The 13,763-nt window shown below is 40.2% G+C and overlaps 1 pseudogene; it reads right to left on the bottom strand.

Annotated features, from left to right (window-relative positions):
• Positions 1-13,248: 13,248 nt before the first annotated feature.
• On the bottom strand, positions 13,249-13,299 carry LOC142873591 (uncharacterized; annotated as a pseudogene).
• Between the last annotated feature and the right edge of the window lie 464 nt (positions 13,300-13,763).

Genomic DNA, 13,763 nt, shown 5'->3' with positions numbered 1-13,763 from the left:
TGTGTGTGTGAATACATTTAGAGAGTCCAGGCCGGGTGTGGTGGCTCACGCCTGTAATTCTAGCACTCTGGGAGACCAAGGCGGGTGGATCGCTCAAAGTCAGGAGTTCGAGGCCAGCCTGAGCAAGAGCGAGACCCCGACTCTACTATAAATAGAAATAAATTAACTGGCAAACTAAAAATATATATATGAAAAACTTAGCTGGGTATGGTGGCACATGCCTGTAGTCCCAGCTACTTGGGAGGCTGAGGCAGTAGGATCGCTTGAGCCTAGGAGTTTGAAGTTGCTGTGAGCTAAGCTGATGCCACGGTACTCTAGCCCGGGCAACAGAAGTGAAACTCTGTCTCAAAAAAAAGAGAGTCCAGACCTAAGTGAGGTCCCTGATGAAGCAGGGTTGGGCTGTGGTCGGTGTGCCAATAGGCATCTACTTTCCATTTCTGTTATTATCTTTGTGTTCCTTAGAATTCCATCCTAGAATGCTGACCCTCAATGAGAAGGATGAATTTATAACTTTATTAGGCTCCTTAAATTAATACAGGATGTCCCCTTTTTAGATCATTTAGATTTATTTCATAAGTTAGTTGCCCAAAAGCTGCTCTGTACTCATACAAAATAATTTTTTTAAAAATATACAAATAAAATAGCACAAGAGCAAGCTCCCTAGAAAAGAAAGAAAACAAGCAGTGCTGATCACCATCTGGCTCTCCTTTTGAGAAGTACAACCCAAGGGGAAAATAGACCATGTCCTTTCCTTTAGCCAATGCCTAGGGTTTTGTCAGCTGAGAGAGAGAGGGAATGAGAGAATATGTGCGAATTTTTCCTGTCAGTGTAAGAATTCTGTGTCTCTGCTACCTCCAAAAGCCTCGGTCTGCAAAAAATAATGAAAAATATAATACTGTTAAAGTGACAAATGCAGTCAGAACAACGTGGAACACAAAGGTTCACACCTAAGGTATGAAATAAGAATTTACTTGCAAAGCGTAGGGAAGGAGCACAACAAGGCAGCATACGCTAAGCACCAAAGAAGTGAAATAGGTAATTTGGGCTGTAATAGTTTAAAGTTTGGAATGATGAGAAAAGGTTTATCAAAAGGAGTAGGATTACACTTAACTTCTGTGGTGCATATTCATTGTTTCTGCCTGCCCAGCATCTGGATTTTCTTTTTGGATCTATCCTACCCCTACTCTTAAACCAAATGGTTTAGATGAGGTAGACCTCTCCCTACCCCTGTATCTAGGGAATGGTGTGTGGTCCAGCCTTGGCCAATCAGAGTCACTGTGATTTGTGTAGGGAGAGGCACATGACCAAGTAAGAGCCAATCAGAGGCACCCCTGAGACTTTTGTTGGAACTGCTGGGAAAGAGCTATGCCCTTTCAGCGGGCTTTGCTAAACTGGTACAATGTAAGCCTGCTGCTGTGGTGGACATCCTTGCCACCATACAAAGACAGCCTCCCTGGGAAAGCAGAGTGATGAAATAGAGAAAGACTTGTTACTAAATTGTTAGAGCACTAGGTCTAGGCTCTTTTCATTATTTGCTGCTGCACAATAAACCACCTTAAAATGTTCTGGCTTACAACAACAACTACCATTCATTTACTCGTGATTCTGCAATCTGGGTAGGCCTCCAAGGGAGATGGATTTTTTTCTCTGTTCTACGTAGCCCTGGGTGGGACTGGAGTGTCCAAGATGGCTTCATTCCCATGTGTGGTATTATGATGTATGTGTGTGTGTGTGTGTGTGTGTGTGTACATTTTTGTCCACCATTCCTGGCTTATAATTCCCATAACGCTTGTTACAGTCTTTCGTTACAATGTTAAGGTGCTATAGGCCTCAGAAGCAGCCCTCAGAAAGATTCTTCTGCCCTTTGACCTACTTTTTTTCTCCCCAAGAATCTTTCCCCTGCCTTTCTGTCTTAGAGCGGGCCATAAAGAAATTCTCTGACCTATCTTATCCGATTGTAGGTCACGAGATTCTCATTTCCGAAGGGGTCCTGCCCCATACCCTGGAGGAAGGAATGCTGCACAGAGAAGCCAACAAGAATCTGAACAGACAGGCTTTCCTGGGTTTCTCCACTCAGTCTATTAGTACTAGATCACACACTTTTTGCCCAATCACATTTCGACATAGTTATCCATACTTCAATCAAGCCTATCCAATGAAGTCTCCATAAAAGGCCCAAGAGGACAGGGGCAGAGAGCTTCTGGATAGCTGAACACATGGAGGTTTCTGGAGGGCTGTGTACCCAGGGAGGGCATGGAAGCTCCACGTCCGTTCCCTCATACCTCACTCTGCGCATCTCTTCCTCTGTGTCCTTTCTAATACACTGGTAAATGTGTTTTCCTGAGTTCTGTGAGCTGCTCTAGCAAATTAATCAAACCCAAGGAGAAGGTCGGGGGAACCCCAACTTGAGACTGATTGGTTCTGGAGGCCTGGACATCTAACTGGTGTCTGAAGTGGGGGCTGGGGGCGCATCTTCAGTACTGAGCCCTGAAACTCTGAGATCTGATGCTATCTCCATGTAGATAATGTCAGAATTGAATTGGAAGACACCCAGCTGGTGTCTGCAGCAGAAATGATTGCTGGCTTGTTGGTAGGGAAAAATCCCCAGACATTTGGTCGCAGAAATCTTCTGTGTTGGTTGTAGCTGTGGTGTGGGAACAGAGGAAAAACAAAGTTTGAGTCGGTTTTTCCACAAACAACATGTCAGCATCTATAGGAATTGGGGTAGCTAGAATGACGGGGATGGGCCAGGCTTCTGTCTCTATTTTTGTATGTTTATACTTTTAAAAATAAAATATTTTTAATTTTATAGTCTTCCAGGGGTCCTCTCTCTCTCCATCAGGGTAGTCGGACTGGCTTCTAAGAGGGTAAAATCCAAAGTTACCTCATCTCCTCAGACCTAGCCTAGAAATGGCAGAGTTTTACTTCCGTCACATTCTATTGGTCGGAATGAGTCAAAAGCCCCGCCCAGACTCAAGGGGAGGAGCAATGGTGTCCACCTCTTGATGGAAGGCGTGGTGTGCACACATAGGGATGGAAGACATTGCCGGCTGCTGTCCTGGCAGTCAGTCCAGCACACCAGCCATGCCTAGAGCCCCGCGTCAGTGGGAGGAAGCCATGCATGCCTTTTTCTACTTAAGCCATTTAGAGATGGGTTTCTGACTCCTGGGACCTAAGGAATCCTGACCAATGCAACATTCAATGCTGGGTAGGAGCAGAAGAAGACAAAGAGAAGGGCAGCATTTCAAGAAAAGGCAAGAACTTTGGAGGGTGGGGCTAAAAGCAAAAGCAAAAAAACTTTGAACAGCATGAATCGTGAACAGAGTGTTTTGGTGGGAACAGAGAGTTTTCTCAGGCCATTTGCTAGAGCCTTCCTTGGTCAGTCCATGCCAGATGACCTGTAAACTGTTAAATTAATTATAGTCTATACTACTCATTTCAATACAAAGTTGCAATATCTTATGTTTTAAATATTTCATGTGATAATTTCTATGCTCCCTATACCCTAGCTTGTAGGTTGCCAGAAGGAAAGGACTATGCCTTCCTTAAGGCTTAAGCGTGCATTTTCCTGACATTTCTTAACACAGTAACATTCAATATATTCTTGCTGAGTAAATGAACAGATGAATTCAACATTTATTAAATGTCTACTTATTTTCTAGGCATTGGGGTTTTAAATAATGACTAAGACATAAGCAAAAGATAGCTTTTGCCTTCACATAGTTGGAATGAAGACTATAAAAGGATGAAAATTTGCTGGATGATGAATGTTACCAATTTTCAAATACTGAGTAGTTACTGAAGTGTGTGACTTCTCCATTCATTTTTTTTTAGTACCTTTGGTGTGACAGGCTCTGTTCTTGGTGCTGAGAATATAAAAATGAGTGGGACATCCTGAAGGAACATCCCATCTAGACAGGAGGCAGACACCCCCAAAACCTTGCTATGGATGCCAACATAGTTATGACTTGGCCTACCAGTGGTAGGACAAAAAATGAAGTGGTCACCCTATGCATCTCACATCCTTAGATGTTTCAGTCCTACTATGGCATCACAGCAGGGAGAAGGAAGGAGACGTAAGGGAAGTCGGGTTTTGAAGAAGAAAATGCAAACCTCTTATAAAGTAAAGGGAATGTATTTCTTTTCATATTCCAGTTTGATTTAATAGTACAGGAAGTATGCCCTTTGGGGGAAAGACTTATAAGACAAAAATTATAATGACCTTTTTCCCTCTGTAAGCATTTAAGGAGACAGCAAAAGGAAGACTAAATCAGATGTTAACAATTTATTCCACTAGCTTGAGGGGAATGCATGTTGATTTATATATATAGGATCAGAAGCTTCCTGGTCTGTTGCAAATTTTAACTCCCTGATTTATAGCCAATTGGAAATGATCACTCTTAACATTTCCAATTAATTTCTAACATAGCATATTCTATATGACAGTAAGGAAACAATCACTGCAATTTATGTAGCATTAGCAATTTTCTGGCACAGAAGCCCAAAACTCCCACTTGGCAAGATTTTGATAAAAAACAGGATAGTAGAAAAGACTGAACTGAAACCCTGTAGGCTAGTCAACTTCCCTTCTAATATTCCTTTTTTTTAAGCAAATGCAACAATTTATACTACTGATTTCATGGGGAGCAATGATTATTAAGAGGATTCCTTAGGCAGCCTCCAAGTGTTCTGGGAGATAGTCTCCAAAATTAGCCTTCCTTGTAGACTTCAGGCTACGTTAAGAAGTACAAATATGTATTTCATCTCATCAAAATTAAAATCTTATGCTTTGCAAAAGACCCTGTTAAGAGGATAAAAAGGCAAGATACAATGGGAAGAAAATATTTTCAAAACCACATAGCTAACAAACAATGAGTACCTGGAAAGTATAAAGGATTTTCAAAGCTCAATGATAAAAAAAAAAATCCAATTTAAAAATGGGCAAAAGGCATGAACAGACAGACAATTCATAGAAGAGGCAATACAGATGGCAAATAAACACATGAAAAGATGTTCAATGCCATTAGCCACTGGGGAAATGCAAATTAAAAACCACAATGAGATGTCACTGCATACCTGTCAGAATTGCTACAATAAAAGAGAATGATAACACTTGATTCTGGCAAGGATGTGGAGAAACTAGATAAGTCATACATTGCTGGTGGGAATGTAAAATGGTTCAGCCTGTCTGGAAAGCAGTTCGGCAGTTTTTTATATAACTGAAACATGCAAAATGCCACCTGACCCACCAATCGCACTTTTGGGCATCTATCCCAGAAAAAAGAAAACATATGTTTATACAGAAACCTATATACCAATGTTCAAAGCGAGGAAACAGGCCAGGTGTCCTTCAGCATGTGAATGGTGAAGCAACTGTGGTATGTCCACAACATGGAATACCAGTCAAAAACAAAAAGGAACAAATTGATATGCAACAACCTAGATGAGTCTCTAGGGAATTATGCTGAGCAGAAAAAAAAAGCCAACCCAAAAGGTTACATACAGTATGATTTCATTTACGTGGGGATCTCTGGGATCGTAAAGAAATGTAGAAGAGATGAGTGGCGCCAGCAGCTAGGACCTAAGACGGGGAAGGGATGGTTGCAGGAGGGAGGTAGGTATAGTTATGAAAGGGTGACTCCAGGGATCCTGCAGGGGTGGAACTGTTCTGTGTCTGGAGAGTGGTAGTGGATAGAAGCTACACAAGGGATAAACTGCAGAGAACTAAATATCCGCATGCACACACACAAGTCAGTCCAAGCAAATCTGGAGCAATCTGAGTGAGATTGGTGGATTGCACCAATGTTAATATGGTATTTGTACTAAAGTTTTGCAAGATACTACCATTCTGGGAAATTAGGCAAAGGGTACACAGTATCTTTCTGTATTGTTCTTTACAATTGCATGTGGATCTACAATTACCTTAAAATAAAAAGTTTATTAAGAATACATTTAAATTTAGGTACAATTGTAGTCATTTTCACCAGAAAAACTTGGGGTTTGGGGAGGGAGTGGAACAACACATAAGTGGGAGTGGTTGATATAGGGACTTTTTCTCTGGAGAAGTTGTCCACAGAACAGCATTCTTCCAGGTTCTGGGCCCTGCTTGCACCAGAGAAATGGATTAGCTGTATAAACTGAGGGCAAAGGAAAGACTGCAGGTGTTGCTCATTAATGTGACCATGAAAGTCAGTACCTGGCCAGGGTGTACACTGTGTCTCAACCTTAAGTCAGCTACAAACAAGCTGAGGGCCAAGTGGAGTGTCCATTATCCTTGGTCCACCAGTGCTGAGCACAGCACCTGGCACAAAGCAGAAATTCTACAAGGCTTTTGTTGAATAAATAATTGATAATTAACTCCTAATTTGGTTGGAAGAATATATTAAAGTTCATAGATTTGGTTGAGTTCAACATGACTCAGTACATACTGAGTTTTTTGGTAAAAATTTACATTGTAAGGTTGAGTAGAATTCTTTAAATCCATGTGCTTTGCTGTGTTTTTGGATTCCCATACTGGTTTGAGTCTTTGTTTTATATCATGTACACACAGATTATAAGTGCTTTGTTATTTCTCACCTCTTGACCCTACCACTTAGAAGGAAAGAGTCGCACTGTCTGATTACTGTGCATGTCTCTTGGCTATCGGCTATTGCAGTTTCCCAGAAGTCCACAACAATGTTAGAAAACAAGTGAAGATAAAAATGACTTACTTTGAGCTGGGCACAGAATGTTCCATTTAGTTAAATCTGGAGTTGCGATCCTGTGGGTTCCTGCTTCACGCAGCCACAGAGAAAGCAGCTCTCTGGGGATCTCTAGCTGACTCCATTCTGTGCACGGCCAGCCCAGGAGAATTCTTTTTCATTAAGCACATACTGAATCTGAAGGATGAGCTAGCCACACTCCAGGAACATATTGTCTGTGAATTCACTTTGCATTTTATCAACTCACTTTGCAAGATAAGGATGATGGGAAATGAAACTGCCGGAAAAATCTGATGTGACATTGTTTTAAACAGTCCAAGTCACAGTCCTATGAAAAAAAGAGGATGCTGCTTGCCGAGGCCTTCCTTGTCCACTCCAGTCCCCGCTCATCTCTCTCCCTTCTCCGAATTCTGACACTATCTGCTGCTTATATCGCTCACACAGACATTCAATTATAAATGATCTTGTGCAGTTACAGGCAGGCGGTGTGGTATACGAGAGACAGACTGCCTGGATTCCAGTCTTGGCGCCGCTCCTTACTAGCAAGGAAGCCTTGGTGCTTGCACCCGTAAGCTGAAAATGACAATAGTACCCACCTCGTACCGTTGTGGAGGATTAAAGGAGGTAATATATGTAAAGCGCTTATAAAATAAGAGCTCAGAAAATGTTTGCACAAAACAAAACCTAAAATCTGTCTTCATGTGATATCTTTTTCTCCTTACCAGTAAGACTTCAAGGATTTATGTTGTTATCCTGGAAACGTTCTATTGAGCAGGAGGATGCATTTCAATGCCATATATCATCATTACAAATTTTGTTAACACAACTAGGAAGAAAGTACGAGCCTCTGGACCAAGCTCTGGGCCGGCTCTGGACTCAGCCCATGTCTTCTCTGTTGGGCCCGGCCCATGCTGTTCCTACCTCCCCAGAGTCTGCAAACCAGCAGAAGTGAGAAGAGCGAACTTCCTCCCTTTACCCTAACTTTCAATTCCCTTTGTTCCCACTAGCTCCCACATAGAACATGCTCTTTTTGCTTGTATACTTTGACCAAATAATAATTCTACTTCTAGGAATTTATTCTAAAGAAATAATACAATACGGGCAAAGTTTTACACCGAAGAATATATCTCAGTGTTTTATCATTCAGAAAAGTTTAAAACGAATCAAAGTCCTATTTATTGTTTATGAAAAAAATAAAGGACTGATTAAGTTATTTTGTGGATAATACATTCATCCACAAAATACAGTATAACTATTGCAAATTATACTTAGGAATCATATGAAGGAATGTTTATGTAATTTCATAAAAAATTATAATAATAAAAAGCAGGATAACTCTACCAGATTTTTTCTTTTCTCTTTCTTTCTTTTAAGAGACAGGGTGTTAGCACTCTGGGAGTCCAATGGAAGAGGACTGCTTGAGGTCAACAAATTCAAGACCAACCTGAGCAAGAGCGAGACCCTCATCTCTACCAAAAATACAAAAAATTAGCCAGGCATGGTGGTGAGTACCTGTAGTCCCAGCTACTTTGCTGGAGGCTGAGGCTGGAAGATCGCTTGAGCCCAGGAGTTTGAGGTTGCTGCGAGCTAGGCTTTCGCCATGGCACTCTAGCCCAGGCAACGGAGTGAGACTCTGTCCCCCCAAACAAGAGACAGGATGTTGCTCTGTCACTGAGGCTGATGTATGTGTAGTAGCCTGACCATAGATCACTGTAATCTCCAACTCCTGGGTTCAAGCAATCCTCCTGCATCAGCCTCCTGACTAGCTAGGACTACATATGCATGCCACCACGCTTGGCTAATCTTGTTTTTTTATTTTGTAGAGACAGGGTCTTACTATATTGCCCAGGCTGGTCTCGAACTCTTGGCATCAAGCCATCCTCCTGCTTAGGCCTCCCAAAGTACCGGGATTACAGGTGTGAGCCATCACACCAGGCCGACCCTAGCAGATTGACAAAAATTTCAGAGTATTACGATACTTAGTACTGGCAATGATCTGGAATAGCAGGAACTCTCACGTCGAGCCACTCCACTCCTAGGGTACATCCTAGAGGACACACGCCAACCAGGACACAGGCACAATGATGTTCACAGTGGTAACAGGCCCCATCTGGAAACCAACTGTCATCACTAACAGCATGGATAAGTAAATTGTAGTACAGTTATTTCCCAATTAAGGTCAGCCACCTGTCGCTGAAAATCAGATAGTCTACGCGAAAATGCTAGCTGAGAGGCTATTATCTTAACTCATTTGACAAAATGGGGTTTTTCTGTTAGATGTAGTCAAACCTAATACTGACTGCTGGAAAGCCAACAAAGCGCCTAATGCAAAGTACCACAGATGTTGATATTTCTTGCTCCTCCCCACACCCCAAATGTTCAGAGCAAAATGGTCAACAGAAGTCCAAAATATTTTGCTACTGAAGAGTAGGAGAAAAATCTTTATCCATTTCTTCTGTGTCTTCCTATATCATCACTATAGGATTCCACAGAGAGCCAATGACAGTTATTTATTTCGCCTACTTCATCTGCACCAGGCCCTTTAAACACATCAGCTCTGAGTTATTGCCAAGCCCCTTCCCTGCCATCTCTAAAATTGGAGATGCTATTATTTTCCCATTTTACTGAGGAGCAGCCAGGGAGTCTGAGTAGATTAAGTGATTTGACCAAGAGTACTCAGCTAATTAAAGGCAAAATTGGAACCCAAATTCCAGGTGTTTCTGACTCCAAAGCTCATTTACTAGGTGGATATCCTTGGATGATTTATTTAATTTTCATAGGCCTCAGTTTCCTCAGCTGTAGAACAGGGATAATGAATGGCACCCAGTAAACAATAACTGTCTCTTGGCTACAAGTCTATGCTGCACTGCTGAGCATAGGAATGAGGAAGAACCTCAACACATCTGGAAACTCCATGTTGTATGTCCCTCCCCAAACATTTAATGCATATGAATGTGACTTGTGACCACGCCCTGCCCAACCTTTCCCTGCTTCTCCCAGACTGCTTAATGAACATTCCACCCTTCCTAATAATCTCATGAAGATGATTTCTGTATTCAACGCCTCTTGTTTTCTGTTCTTCCCATGAAGAAAGAAAACAAACAGGGCTTTTGAAATTCAAAATTATACCATCACGATGTTATCCTTCATCTGAAGGCTCCCTGTAAATCTTGTCTCTCTTTTCCAAGCACTTCTAGATTTTTGGCTTTGCATTTCAAGTTTCACAAAATGAGAAGTCAATTCTCATAGCACTTTGGAAGTGAAGGTTCAATTTCCTGCAAGTATTTAGAAGTACTCACTGTCCTCGCTGACAGTTTTGAAAGGTATTCTATAGTTCTATTATTTCTCATTGTGGCTGATGCACTCCCAGTTAATATTTCTGACATTCCATTGATTTTCCTTCCATTAGAAGACATGTCTTCCACAAAAGGAGAAAAATCCTATACAGGCACAAGATTTAAAGTATCTAACATGGTGTGTATAGGATGCCCAGCAGGCAGGCACACTCACTCACACGCATGTACACACACTGACCACACATATACAGAGGAATGAGCAGAAGTTATCAGGAATGCAGTATGTTGGTTTTTCAGAATATTAGCAGAATTTGGTCATTTGGAGTTAAAAACAACAATATTCCTTTTCAATCCCAAAAGGGGATCCTTTGAGGTAATAGGCGGAAAAACAAAGAAAAGATTAAGAAGAGGAAGATCAATTTATATAGCTCAATTTTTAATTTCTGCTCCAGTGAAAGAAGCAGACAATCCATAAATGTCACTGGTGCTTCCTACTGCTCATGATTACAAAATTATTCTCTATGCTCTACTTGAAAAGAGGTTTTTCTCATTTGTCATTGCTTCCATCTAATCCACTCTGCCTTTTTGAGACAGGGTCTTACTCTGTCACCCAGGCTAGAGTGCACTGGTGTAATCACAGCTCACTGCAACCTCCAACTCCTGAGCTCAAGTGATCCTCCTGCCTCAGCCTCCTGAGGACTACAGGTGCATGCCACCATGCCCGGCTAATTTTTCTATTTTTTGTAGAGATGAGGTCTTACTCTTGTTCAGGCTGGTCTCGAACTCCTGGCCTCAAGCAATCTTCCCGCCTTGGCCTCCCAAAGTGCTAGGATTACAGGTGTGAGTCACCATGCCCAGCCACCATCTAATTCTTTTACAAATAGAGTCTTATTCTCTTCAATCCAAAAATATCAGAATGTTTTAGATATAATCAATTGGAATATAGATGATGCATAGAACCCAGTCCAGGAAGACCTATTTAAACTATTGTGCTTTAAATGTTCTCCCTCATTTAGATATGAAGATTACTTGTACAATAAATGATTTTCTAAAACTGCACTGTCCAGTACAGAAGACACTAGTTACATGTGGCCACTGAACTCCTAAAATGTGCCTACTGTGACTAAAAAACTGGGTTCTTATTTTTTATTTCAGAATATTATGGGGGTACAAATGTTTTGACTACACGAATTGCTTTCGTACAGTTTGAGTCAAAGTTATAAGTGTACCCATCCTCCCACCTGCTTGATTTCCATTGGGTTTTACTTCCATATATGCGCACAAGGGTTGATAGATTAGTTCCAATTTAATAGTGAGAACATGTGGTGTTTGTTTTTCCATTCTTGTGATATTTCACTTAGGAGAATGGTCTCCAGTTCCAACCAGGTTGTTAAAAAAGGTATCAGTTCACCATTTTTTATGGCTGAATAATACTCCATGGTATACATATACCACATTTTATTAATCCACTCATGTATTGATGGGCAGTTGGGTTGATTCTACATCTTTGCAATTGTGAATTGTGCTGCAATAAGCATTCAACGGCAAGTGTCTTTTTGAAAAAATGGCTTTTTTTCCTTTGGGTAAATACCCAATAGTGTGATTGCTATGGTAGGTCTACTTTTAGTTTTTTGAGGTATCTCCTTACTGCTTTCCATAGAGGTCGTACTAGTTTGCAGTGCCACCAACAGTGTGTAAGTGTTCCTTTTTCTCTGCATCCATGCTAGCATCTGTTGTTTTCGGACCTTTGATAAAAACCATTCTCACTGGAGTTAGATGATATCTCATTGTGATTTTGATTTGCATTTCCCTGATGATTAGAGATGCTGCGTATTCTTTAAATTTGTTTATTGGCCATTAGTCTGTCTTCTTTTGAAAAGCTTCTGTTCATGTCTTCTGCTGACTTTTTAAAGAGACTGTTTGATTTTTCTTGAGTTCTTTTTCTTGAGCTATTTTTCTTGAGTTCTTTGTAGATTCTGGTTATTAGCTCTTTATCATATGTATAGCAAAACTGAGTTTTTAAATTTTACTGAATTTTAATTAATTTACACCTTGAAGACTTAGTACAAAAAATGTAAAATATCTCATTAATATTTTTACAATGACTGCATATCAATATAAGCCACAAAGCCCACTGTTAGTTACCAAAATATGAAAGCAGAGACTAACAAGTATTCTCTACAATGGCTACATAAAATATGGGACTTACATAAAATAAACATGCTAATACTAGTATTATACGTAGCTCTTTCCCCCAGGTGATTTCTCAGATCAAAATTAATCTTCCTTCTCTGGTAGCGTCTTATGTATAACTTTAGTATTTATCAAAGTCTAGTTTATACTAAATAAACTGTACGTATGTCTACCACACCTCCCTCTAGTAGACCATAATCTTTTTGAAATAGAGGACTCACTTGCTCATTTTAAAAATCCATCAGTCCCCAACATGGTTCTTACACTGGAAACCCTTCCATAAATGTTTGAGGATTTGGATATGGTGTATGTACTGGTATTTTCTTAAACATTAATTTTTCTATGAAAGAAAGCCTAAAACAAATATTGAGATATTCCATACTCATGGAGGGAAAGATGTAGTAAGTATCAAACAAATGTCAGTTTTTCCTGAATCGATTAATACATGAAACAGAACCCAATCAAAAAGAGTTTTTCCCTTATCAGCTATACATGTTAATATTAGAGAGCAAAAAGAAAAAATTTAAAGAGAAAAAAATTTTAAACAAAATAAAGATGTAATAAAAAATTTATAAAAATAAAAAAAAAAGAAAAGAAAAAGGGTTTTTCCTAAAACTTGATAAGCTTATTTTAAAATTCAAGGGAAGAAAAAAGGTAGCTTGGGGAAAAAATATGGTGAATGGGGACAGGCAGGGTGAGATCTGACCAGATAGCCAGACATCGCATCAGCAACAGCATAATGAAGTCTAGGTGACTAGGAACAAGATAGAGACCACAGAAGAGAGAGCTCAGGGTAGACTCACACATCTACAGAAGCACAATCTAGAAACCAATCTAGAAACCAATCTAGAAAGGAAACAACTGGTAGTTCTTATGGAAAAAAGTGAAACTGTAGGAGATGCCTGAATACCAAACCAAAATAAACAATTCAGATGTCATTGTTTCATATCTGAAAATCATTACATCATATTTTGTTTTTATATATTTTTATCTTATATTTTTTCTTTTTTTTTTTTAAATTGTTTTATTTGAATTTTTTTTCAAATTGCATGGTAGAGGGGGGTCTTCTGCAAGGACCTAGACAAATTCTAAAAGAGCTGTAACTATTATGTCATATCTTCTATTATTGAGAATTCCACATGGACTATGTAATACAAAAATTATACATCGACATCCATTGTTCCTACTCAGTCAATAGAAATAAATAAGAATAAATCAATAGAAATAAAAAAGGAACAGATACGATAGTTTTTTAAACTGTATCTTGAAGATGCTTACACAACAATGCACGTAAAACACGGTTTTTCCTTCTTTCCTGTCATGAATCAAGCAGAAGTCACTTGTGGCTTTCTAAAGGCTAGAACAGAGGTGCAGGCCGTCACACACGTGGAGAGACTCAGTTACTGTACAAAGCGCCGCACTGCTAAAGGCTTCTTTGAAGCTAACTCCATAAAGCTGAAAGCAGAATCCAGCCGAACAATGACCGTGCTCCGGGGCTGTTAACGGCACCCCTCGCCTCACCTCCCCCTGGGTTGCTGTCAGCTGAGCACGGCTCAGTGTCGCCCTCACTCAC

Source organism: Microcebus murinus, chromosome 10, assembly GCF_040939455.1.
Source record: "Microcebus murinus isolate Inina chromosome 10, M.murinus_Inina_mat1.0, whole genome shotgun sequence".
Classification (NCBI taxonomy): Eukaryota; Metazoa; Chordata; class Mammalia; order Primates; family Cheirogaleidae; genus Microcebus; species Microcebus murinus.
Note: the sequence above shows the minus strand (reverse complement) of the source record. Positions and strands in the feature narration are given on the sequence as shown.